The sequence below is a fragment of the Palaemon carinicauda genome, chromosome 13, assembly GCF_036898095.1.
Source record: "Palaemon carinicauda isolate YSFRI2023 chromosome 13, ASM3689809v2, whole genome shotgun sequence".
Classification (NCBI taxonomy): Eukaryota; Metazoa; Arthropoda; class Malacostraca; order Decapoda; family Palaemonidae; genus Palaemon; species Palaemon carinicauda.
In genome coordinates this window covers 146,475,261-146,486,108 of record NC_090737.1, presented here as the reverse complement: position 1 = coordinate 146,486,108, position 10,848 = coordinate 146,475,261, and the positions used below count along the sequence as shown (strand labels likewise).

The 10,848-nt window shown below is 35.3% G+C and overlaps 1 protein-coding gene across 2 annotated transcripts in view; it reads right to left on the bottom strand.

The window, feature by feature from the left end:
- The window catches only part of LOC137652550 (rho GTPase-activating protein gacJ-like), a 144,254-nt gene extending 133,632 nt beyond the window's left edge, over positions 1-10,622 (bottom strand). Inside the window, exon 1 of one of the 2 annotated variants that reach the window (XM_068386035.1) lies at positions 10,528-10,622. The gene's annotated coding sequence lies outside the window, so the exon portion shown is untranslated. Of the gene's footprint in view, positions 1-10,449 lie in introns of both variants that reach the window. The other variant, XM_068386034.1, reaches the window with a different exon arrangement.
- Between the last annotated feature and the right edge of the window lie 226 nt (positions 10,623-10,848).

Genomic DNA, 10,848 nt, shown 5'->3' with positions numbered 1-10,848 from the left:
TCTTCTTGTAAGGCCTGCACAAAAATATTGAAGGTTACGTAACTTCCTGATTTCCAAACAAGGTAGTGCCTTGGCCTTCTCTCCATTCTATCTGTCTGCAGGCATGCCCTTCCATGATGTTTTGGTTGATTATACAGGTCCCATACCTCAAACTAAATGCAGGATTTATTTCCTACAGACGATGATCGATTGATTCATCCGTTATCTTGAAACCGTTCTGACTAGGTATGGCATCCATGCTGTCAGGGAACTGACTTAATTCTTTTGTAGTTTTGGTTTCCTTGCCACACTTCTTGGAAAAGGAGTTTAAAAAGGTGATGCACTGTCATGGCATCCACCACCAAGGACACATGGAACACTCTTACCAAATGCTAAAGATGGCATTGACAAAGTTAGGAATGACTGGCTACCCTAACTGGGATGGGAAATTCCGGTGCACATTTTTCGACCTTTTCAAGGTATACTCAGAAACCCTTTGGTACACCACTTTAGAGTTGCTGTACACTCATAACATATGCAGTCCTTTAAACATATTCCATACAGCTTGGAAGGATACCTCCAGGGGCAAGGAGCGGTCGAACCTACAGGCTACATTACAGACTGCCAGAGATATTGCCATGGCCTCCAAGACAGCAGTGCAAAGTGGTACAAAAGTATAGTGGACTAGGAATCACAGAAAAAGTTTTAAGGTGGCAGATCAAGTTTTAGTACTCTGCATAGGAGAGCAAAGATCCTTGAGCACTAAACTCATGGATCACCACAAGATTCTTCATAGGAAGGACCAATTAAACTGCCTAGTTGATTACAGCATGAGACAGGCTAAGTGGATCCATATTAATCTACTCAAGCCCTACCAACAGAGGGGCAAAAGAGTGGGGACTATCACTCATATCCATTCACCAGAAAGCAGCTCTGAGGATCTAGCAAACTCTAAGTTTGTTACCCAGCCTTAATATGCTGCTAAGAGGAACAACATTTAGAGACTACTGCTACAGCAGCCACAGCCAGTGCAAAACACCCTAGAACACACCCAATTCTTAGAGCACAAGATTGGCTTGCTCCCAGGAAAGTGTCTCATCTACCAAAATTATTACAAGCTCAATCTCTAGTGGGATGTGGGCTAAATGAGTGCCGGTGTAGGTCAATTTACAACTCGTCTTGGGATTCAGTGAGGAAAGCGAAAGCCATTGGGTATCCTAATTGGTCCTGGCGCCAAAGGATGCAGGAGGGGACCAGCTCTGTATCGATTTTTGAAGGTTGAATACAGTGATAAAACTCAAGTCCTACCCACTCCCTCACATCAAAGACTACCTGGAGAACCTAGACATATCTCCATATCTGAGTAAGATGGATCTAGAGAAGGGTTACTGGCAGGCTGCATTAGCAGAGGAGTCATGACCTCAGACCGCATTCATAACCTGGGATGGACTTACCAACCTCCAGTGATGTCTTTTAGTCTTATGAACATACCTAGCAAGGATTTCCTACTATGTGGTCTACTTAAATGACATTGTCACTAAAACATGGGAAGAACATCTCCAAATTTTAGAGAGGGTGCTACGGGCTCTCCAGAAAGCCAATATAGTCATCGGTCAGAAGAAATGCATCTTTGGAGAGTTGGAAATCACATACCTGGGCCACCAAGTAGGAGGGGGCAGTACACTCCCAAATGACATTGACATCCTCACAATGCAGGACATACCCTATCCGAGGGCAAGGAAGGAGGCCAAGCAGTTCCTGGGAATGGTGCAGCACTTCCAGAGATTTGTGCCAAACTTCTCTCTGGTAGCTGATCTGGCTACCTATGAGAAGTTTGGTATCACATATCTGTTTAAGGGAATTAAGCAATTCCACTGTATGAAGTTCAAGTAGCCTATGACTATTTGAAAGGGGTTCTAAGGATCTGACCTGTATTCTGTATAACTAACTACATCAAACCTTTTGTACTAGCATTAGATGCCAGTGACGTAGGGGTTGGTGCTGTTCTCCTCCAGGTACGTCATCCTTTCTTGAACTTCTCAAACAATTGAACTCTGGTCAAACTAAGTGCAGTACAATCAATGATGGAAATTTTAGGCATGGTCTTGCCCCTTTAGCATTTCAAATCATACCATACTGATCTTGAGTTCCCACTGATAGTCCTAGCAGACCATACCTAACTCGGTTTCATAGCAAGAATAGGAGGCAATTACAACTGGAAGGTTGAGCACATAAAGGCATAAGTGCCTGATTCACAGTGCCATGTTCACATAGCCCATAGCCATAGACTGTAATTAATGTAGGTTGTATGAAATAATTTTGTAATGAGCCCTAATGTCTTCACCAACTTATTAAACTGAGAAGCCATTTAAGACCCATATATATAGATTGTGGTGATTTGTTTTTTGTTTAATGCTCCATGCTAGGTCACTGTTGATTTAAACTAGCAATGCCTGCCTCATAGCCCACTTGCTTCATTTAAATATCACTTAAAGTTAACCACAAATTAATTAACCAAAGACGGAAAAGTATTACCCTAGTTGCAGCTTAGGAATTAATCCATTATCATGCTAAGACACACCGAGGGTGTAGTGGCTCCAGACCTTATTTGTAAAGTTCTTTTCCAGTTCAAGGACAAAATCTCAGCTAAAATGGGGGGTGTCCCTCATAACGGTCATTGCACCATTTTATCATATAACAGGATCCTAGAAAGGACCTGTTGGAATACTACAAGTGTTGGGGACCCTATCCAGAGCCTCACCACCTGTCCACCCATCCTATGCCAGACTACTTCCCTTTAGGTCTCTCACTCTCAGATACCTTCTTAAAATAATGGTACCATTCAGCACTGCCCAAAAGTGAGCCCAGAGAGATCAAGAGTAAGGCTTCTGAAGGATTCAGGGTTAGATGGTCGATGGAGTGGGCTGGTCGTTCTTCTCCCTTCAACTTCCCCATTAACAGGAATGTGTCCCAGATTGATATTAACCCAACCTTTACTTTTATCATTATAGAAAGATCCTACCTACTAAACATTCAGTCATTTTATGCTATCCTCATGGCCCAAACATCTTGGTGCCCTTTGCTCATAATTTTGATACTCTCACCCCGTGATAGTGTGTCATTTACCATTCAATAGTGTTCAAGTTTCATCCATAAATGTTGTAATTATCATTAATTATGGTATTAGAGTTCTGAGAACTCAGCGCCATCATGTTTCCAGCTTGTATACATAAATTGTATAATTGTGTGACCTAATGGTTAAAAAAAGTATGCAATATAAAATCACTGAATATCCAATGGTCTCTTACGTATACTCAAAATAAATTGGGTAATTATCATTAACAACCATTCAAAACAGCATCTTACTTCGATTTTTTAACAGGGATACGAGAGAGCTCTGCAAGAAATACTAGTGATCGAAATAATACACACTAGACAAATATAAATATATTCTAAAAAATTACAACACTTTGAAAGAATTTACACCAAAAATAAATCACTCGAAATATTAAAACTGAACAAATATTAGACTAATACAAGGAAATATTACACCCCGAAAATTATATGATCACTTGTTTCACTGAAAATTAAATTTTACACAAATATTTAACCTTGATAATTATTAAAAATACTTAACCTTCCACACTCTAATGATTAAACTCTTATTGAAATTTACATAACAGTAACTGATGAACTTACCAGTTTTAAACTCACACGAAGTTTCCGACCAGATAGCAATACAAATACATTTCAAGTTTTCATATAGATGTCACAGGGCCAGTTATAAAGATTTATATAATACCGGCACGTACAATAACATAATAAATTTTAAATCACTTTCAAAGTTTCAGTGACGTTTTAACACATTGCACACGATATATGTTGGGTATAAACTTGAGGTACTTGAGAGAGAGATGGGAACTTGGCTCTTACAAAGGGATAGGCAGGTTCTCATCTGCTGCTATGCATCCCTGGGGGCATATATATATTGACTTCATTATTCTAGATCCTTCTAAATAGATTATTCTCGTGGCTTGGGGGCAGGCTCTAGCAGCGCCGCAGTTGCCAACTTTATCTATCGAAAAGGAGAACTAACCTTGCTTCCGAGGCAACCCTCTCTCAGCTAATTTCGCCCACCTTCCTCCTCAAAACATTTAAAAAAGATAAAACTAACTCTGGGGTTTGTGAGAATATTCCAAACACGTGGAAAATATAAGGATTCTGTAATTTCTCCCAAACAGGACCGAATACATCAGGGAAAAATTAAAAAATTACATAAGCCCGCATTCATACGTTGCATAGTTCGTACAGCCCACTTAAACTAGACTGCATAAGATTTCGTAACAAAATACGTGAAATAAAAAGTTAATTCTTAAAAATAACGTAAATTTACATATACTGACTTGAATGAAAAATACAATGAAATGAATAACGAAAGTCATATGCAATTTACATACAATTACTTAAACCTGCAAGAGAGGAATTCATCTTATGAGCTAGCTATTCACCTCTTAAATAGAAAAATGAAATACATGAATAAAATATGTACACTACACTAGACCAGCTTCGTAAGAATGTGAGTGTGGATATATATATATATATATATATATATATATATATATATATATATATATATATATATATATATGTGTGTGTGTGTGTGTGTGTGTGTATGCATGTGTGTGTATACAAAATATATGAGTGCACACATGTCTATGTATCTATACCATTATAATCATAAAAATTTTAGATTTTTCCTGTGCATCTTACTGTAAATAAGTGAAATAAGTGTGTTCATATGCCTAATTAAAAAAAAAAAATTACTGTCTACATGGAGAAAAAAAAAATCATGCTTGTTTCCTTCTTTCTTGTCAAAAACCTACCCTTCATGATTTGCATTCTTCTGAATATCTATATTGTACTTGGTAAAAAGATTTGACTACCATTGCTGTTTCCAAAAATAAAGAATTACTTATTTTTCTTTTTATATATCTTATAAGCAAAAGGTCTTCATAAACTTTTAACATAACCACTTCTTTAAATAGATCCTGAATTTTATTCAATGCTAATAAAAATGCCAATTGATATGCAATAAATCAAAGGAAACTATCTGTTATATGTATGTTAAAGTTATGTATACTGTATTACAAAACTTGTGTAAATTGCTTATTTTTTATGTATGTTGATGTAAATAATAAAACAATTTCATTTCATATACGTCAATGTAAAAATAAAACAATTAATTTTTATATATGTTAATGAAAATATCACTATGTTCAACTTCAAGAGTTCTCGATTCTACTTTGGCGCCATCTATACAACACAAGATGATTTGAGACTGGGTTCGTCGCATGGCGTCATGTTGCGTATGCTTGTAATACATCACGAATATTTGGGAGTATTGGTCCTGCATATACTGTATATAGGACAAGTGACGAACAGGACAAGGTAGAGACGAGAGAGACCTGACTGAGCACAGCTCGTGTTTGGAGATATTCTTCATCTACACCCTCTGGGACTCTGGAAGTTAGTGACTACGATAGAGTATTTTGAAGAAGATTAAAACAACAAACATCATCAGACAGACGCACTGATTCTTCGTATAAACATTTTATAACTGAAACTGCTCGACGCCATTTGCCCCTCACTGCATAGAAGTTTGGAAAGTCAACTCGACCTACTTCGCAAGAGTTGTGTATATCATTTAGTTTTGGTATGCCGTGAGTATTCGGTGGGTTTTTGTGTAATGCTGTAAATATTTATCTTAAATCTTGAATATAGTTTCATTTTGTGTTTTCTGGCTATTATTTTCATTTTGCTGTTAATGTTTAGCTATTGTTTCATAAACTTTTTTAATAGATTTTGCATAACCTACGTCGTATACAATAGTTGAACATAGCACTATCTTTCTATTGTGTACAGACTAGGAGTGGAAAAGCTGGACAAAATGAAAAATTTCTGATAAGTAAATATCTCCTTGATATACACCCCAGACATTGTTGGAATAAACAAGAGGTCATCATATTTATCACAGTGTAAGGAGCCTCCCAACACATGAAGAATAAGCCAAACCAGGATGGACAAACAATCATAAATGCAAAGGTGTTCAATAGATAGATGTTGGAAATCCCCCACTCCCCAATATATAGGTTGCATGCTCATGGCAGGAGGGCAAGTGTTCAAATCAGGATATATCTAGAAAGATAGTAAGTGAATCCAGAAATGACAATTAACGGAAATCATTTAATTTTCACCCCCATGGCATCAGAATTATGAGATACAAAGTTTAACAGTCTTGTAACAAGTTTTTTGATGTTTTCATGACTACTTAAAAAGAATTTCTAAAGTAAAAAAAAAAAAAAAAAAACGGTCATCCATTAACATCCTTCAAAAATGAAAAGCCGTGAAAAATTGTATATAGTACAGTGCAAAACAGATATTTTAATACATAAATTCAATATTGTTGGCTAGTATGTCCACCATAGCATCAGCAAAAGCCATCATCTTTGACACGGTGGACTGTTAACTTAAAAGCATCAAAAGGAATAAAAAAAACATATGCCATTACACAAAAGGAGTTTAAAGGTTTCAAGATCACCCATTAATAGCAGAGGCAAGAGACAGGACACGATAAGTAAAAATAACTTTCATCACAGGCCTATAACATAATATACTGTACATATATTTAAATGAACCTACATAACACATAGGTGATTTTGACTAGTACAGCTTTGCTGATAATGGCAATACAGAAATCCTTTCACCATGTTAAGGTATTCCCAATTAGAAAAGAATATACAGTATATATACTGTACATATATATATATATATATATATATATATATATATATATATATATATACACGTATATATATATACATATATATATATATATATATATATATATATTATATATATATATATATATATATATATATATATATATATATATATACTGTATATATATATATATATATATATATATATATATATATATATATATATATATATATACAGTATATATATATATATATATACGTATATATATATATATATATATATATATATATATATACCTGAGTGTATGTTTTATTTGCTTTTGCACAAAAAGAATTAGAAATGCTACAATACAGTTTCTAAACACTGTGAAGATGATATGATTATAATCTAGTACCACAATGAGGAACATAACGTTAATTTTTATGGCACACAAAAAAATCTGATGTCCAGCAAACATGTACCTGATCTAACCATAGGGACATTGTGATAACCTTTCTGTCAGATGAAGAAAAAGGAGGAAAATATGAAAATGTATATTTCCCGATATCATATGAAAGTGACTCAAAGCGTTACCCTTCTGATGATCATCTAATGTTTTAGGATGAGGTTGAAAACACTGTCTACCTCAGCCATGGCTGTGGCACACTAAATTCACTCAACTATCAGGCACATAGTTCAATTTTCCGCTCAATAGAAGCACTTTGTGTTGAAGGCTCGTATCACCAGTATCAAGCTAGCTTCCTAGTTGATTACATATGGATTAGATTATGTGCAAGACAAATGACCCAAGTATAAGCTGTCTCAGATGTTGACAAGGAAGATTCATAAACAGCATTGCGACTTTTCTAAAACAAAGTTCAATACTTACCTCTATACAGTACACACCACTCTTTCTGAGCATCAACCCAATTCATTATAGGACCTTTTTCAGACCTATTAAAGCTTTCTGCACAATTTTTGTCTTTACTGGTCTGACTTCCATCCTAAACTCACGTTTTGTCTTATTACTGTATAACACTTCGTTCTCTCTACAGTCTACATGATCAAACGCTCTCAAATTCTCAGACCTTGCTTTTCATCTGTTACACTTTCAAATGCATCCTTGTAGTATCCCTACATTTCTCTTTTCTCTAAATTTTTACTGCACATACTGTACTGTATACTCTTATATAAATTGACCTCAATAACTTTTTTTTTCTTCTTATTTTAAATCCGCCAGCACAAAATTGGGATCAATTTCCTCTAAATACTCCCAAATGGCTTCCATACACGCTCTACTTCAAAAGAAAAAAAAATGCCCGGATTTTGCTACCTTCATTGCCATATTTATTCTGCTACCCATCCCTTATTTCACCTTAACATTATTTGCCCTATAATCACCAACTTCATTCTTCTACCATACATTCTGACGTTTATTACTCGTCTTGTTGGCTTCAATTTACCATTTACAAATACTTTTAAACCCCTTCAAATTGCACATTCTTTCTTCAATCATAGTCAAATAGCATAGCATTGTATTAAACAATGGCCACACCTTACGGCAATCAAAATATTTATCCTTTTCAAACAATTTATACCAATCCAAAGTTCTGCAGACAGCAAACATATCTTCCAATTATTGTTGTACAAAACTCGTCATATCTGTTTATTCATATTCATTATAAAAACTTTTGACAGTAATATACAAATAACCCTTGTCCATCATACTTCTGCAAAACTCATGTGCTTTAGCCACTTATTCCTAGTCATACTCAAATTCCTCATATCGAATGCCTTTAATCAAATTGTCTTTCTCATCAACGTTTCTGAGTGATCAAAGCATTTCTAGGTCTTTCTTTCATGTCTAACTGATTTACTGCCAAGTTATTCCACAGAATCTAAAAAAAAAGTCTTCCAAATTTTCTTCTACTCTTTGATGGAATCACTTTGAACTTATGATCAAGCCACTGTAGAACTCGATTTGCAGCTGTTGGGTCAACAAATGGTCCGAAGAGCTATATTTCTTCCTTCATTCTAATCTTCGTGTTTCCAAATGACATTCAGTATACTTTTCATATAACAAATGATTCACTTTTCCCCCTCCTGTCCTACCTTCACCACAAATTTCGAGTTCTCTGGTTAAGGAACCATATCAATACAATCCTTTTAGATTTTTTTTTTTTTATGTAATGAGTTAATCTCTCTTCCATGAACTGGGATTCAAAAATAATTTCAGTCAGGGTTCTACAAATCACATAATTTATAATGTTATTTACACATTAATATTGCATCACAGAATTTCCTTCCGTTTACCATGTTGATCCGATTTATGGTAGCTTCCTATATTTTTCCAGTTTTTGACAACATCGAATTCAAAGTAAAATATGCAAATCTCCCTAATTTCCCTTCGATTACAACATTTTGGCCAATATTCCGTTGAAGTAACGGTAAGGGACTTCATCTTTCTTCTTCCTCTCTCGGGTGACCCACATAACTTACACTGACCTGACAACAACTACCCTTCCCTTCCACCTATCGTCTTGTGGAGAAGAGCAATCCTCCCTGATATTTCACTCTGCTGTTCATTTGTTGAGTCTGCGTTTAATGCGCAATTCTATCGCTTCCTTTTTCGTCTTCAGTATTTATCCTCTCGTATAAACAATGTGAAAATTCAATAATGCCTAAAACCATGTAACCCTTGGCTTCATTCAACTTCTTTCGCAGCCATCAATATCTAAATTAAGATTTTCTTTTACTGTAGCATTACCAATATCTCATCGACAGGAAATTTTGCAGAAAAAGTTCACTTCCACTGGCGACGCGCACACACGCCGCAGAAATCACCAGCAGGTTTATGAAACGACCTTGCAAGTTTTGTCATATGCACATATTGCATGTGTTTGTTTCCACATATTATGTACGCAGTTGTACACACACACACACATACATTCATACATGCATACATAGATACACACACACACACACATATATATATATATATATATATATATATATATATATATATATATATATATGTGTGTGTGTGTATGTGTGTGTGTGTGTGTACACACACACACACACACACACACATATATATATATATATATATATATATATATATATATATATATATATGTGTGTGTGTGTGTGTGTGTGTGTGTGTGTGTGTGTGTGTGTGTGTGTAGATAAATATGGTTAGCTACTACAAATGAGTAGAAAGACTGGATTCTCATAATCAAAAACACCCATGAAGTTGGCATCCATTACGATTGCCTTCCTCCAAATGGTAGCTCATGCAAAACGACTTATTTTTTCTTTTTAAATCTTATTCCGGAGTCTTTTTACGTTTCTGTATTATGATAATTACAGTATGAAATAAATGCTGCCCCTCTTTCACTATTGACATCATTTTTCCATTCTCTCGGAGAAAGGAAAAAAAAAGTTTTCTTTCCATCTAAGTATAGGTCCCGTTATCTTATTTTTTTTCCTTAACAATGTATGAAACAAAGAACTTTATCCATCTGAAATAGCAACACTTACAGAAAATCTTTTATTACAACAATTGTTTCTCTACATTATCTAAAAGCAACCTTGTCACATAACCTTTGATATTCAGGTACATTATCTCGAGATCGTAACTCGAGAAAGCGGAACACAGAACCATAGTAGATTTCTACCATCACCAATAGAAAATTATGTCACAACACTTACAAGTCTAAAGGTGATTGCGCACTGACTGGCAGATTGACCAGTTAAAAGAGTATTTGCTGATGTTAGGAGCAAACTTACTGCTAAAGACGTCGTCACGGTAATTCGGTAACAGCTGATCGCGAGCTGTTCAACAGTGTTGGTGCCGAGGAAACTTCCCCAAAGTCTCGTACGTTCTTAATAGCTGGGAACCCTGGCAAGATTTCCAGCGCTGATTCTAAGTACGGTGGAGTTTTTAGAATACATTAAAAGCTGATATCTGGACTCCTTTAGTTACACTCATAACTGTTTCTTTCCTGGATGATATAACATAAATGACTGGTCCTTTATTCGCTGTTCTATCTATCTATCTATCTATTTATCTATCTATCTATCTATATATATATATATATATATATATAT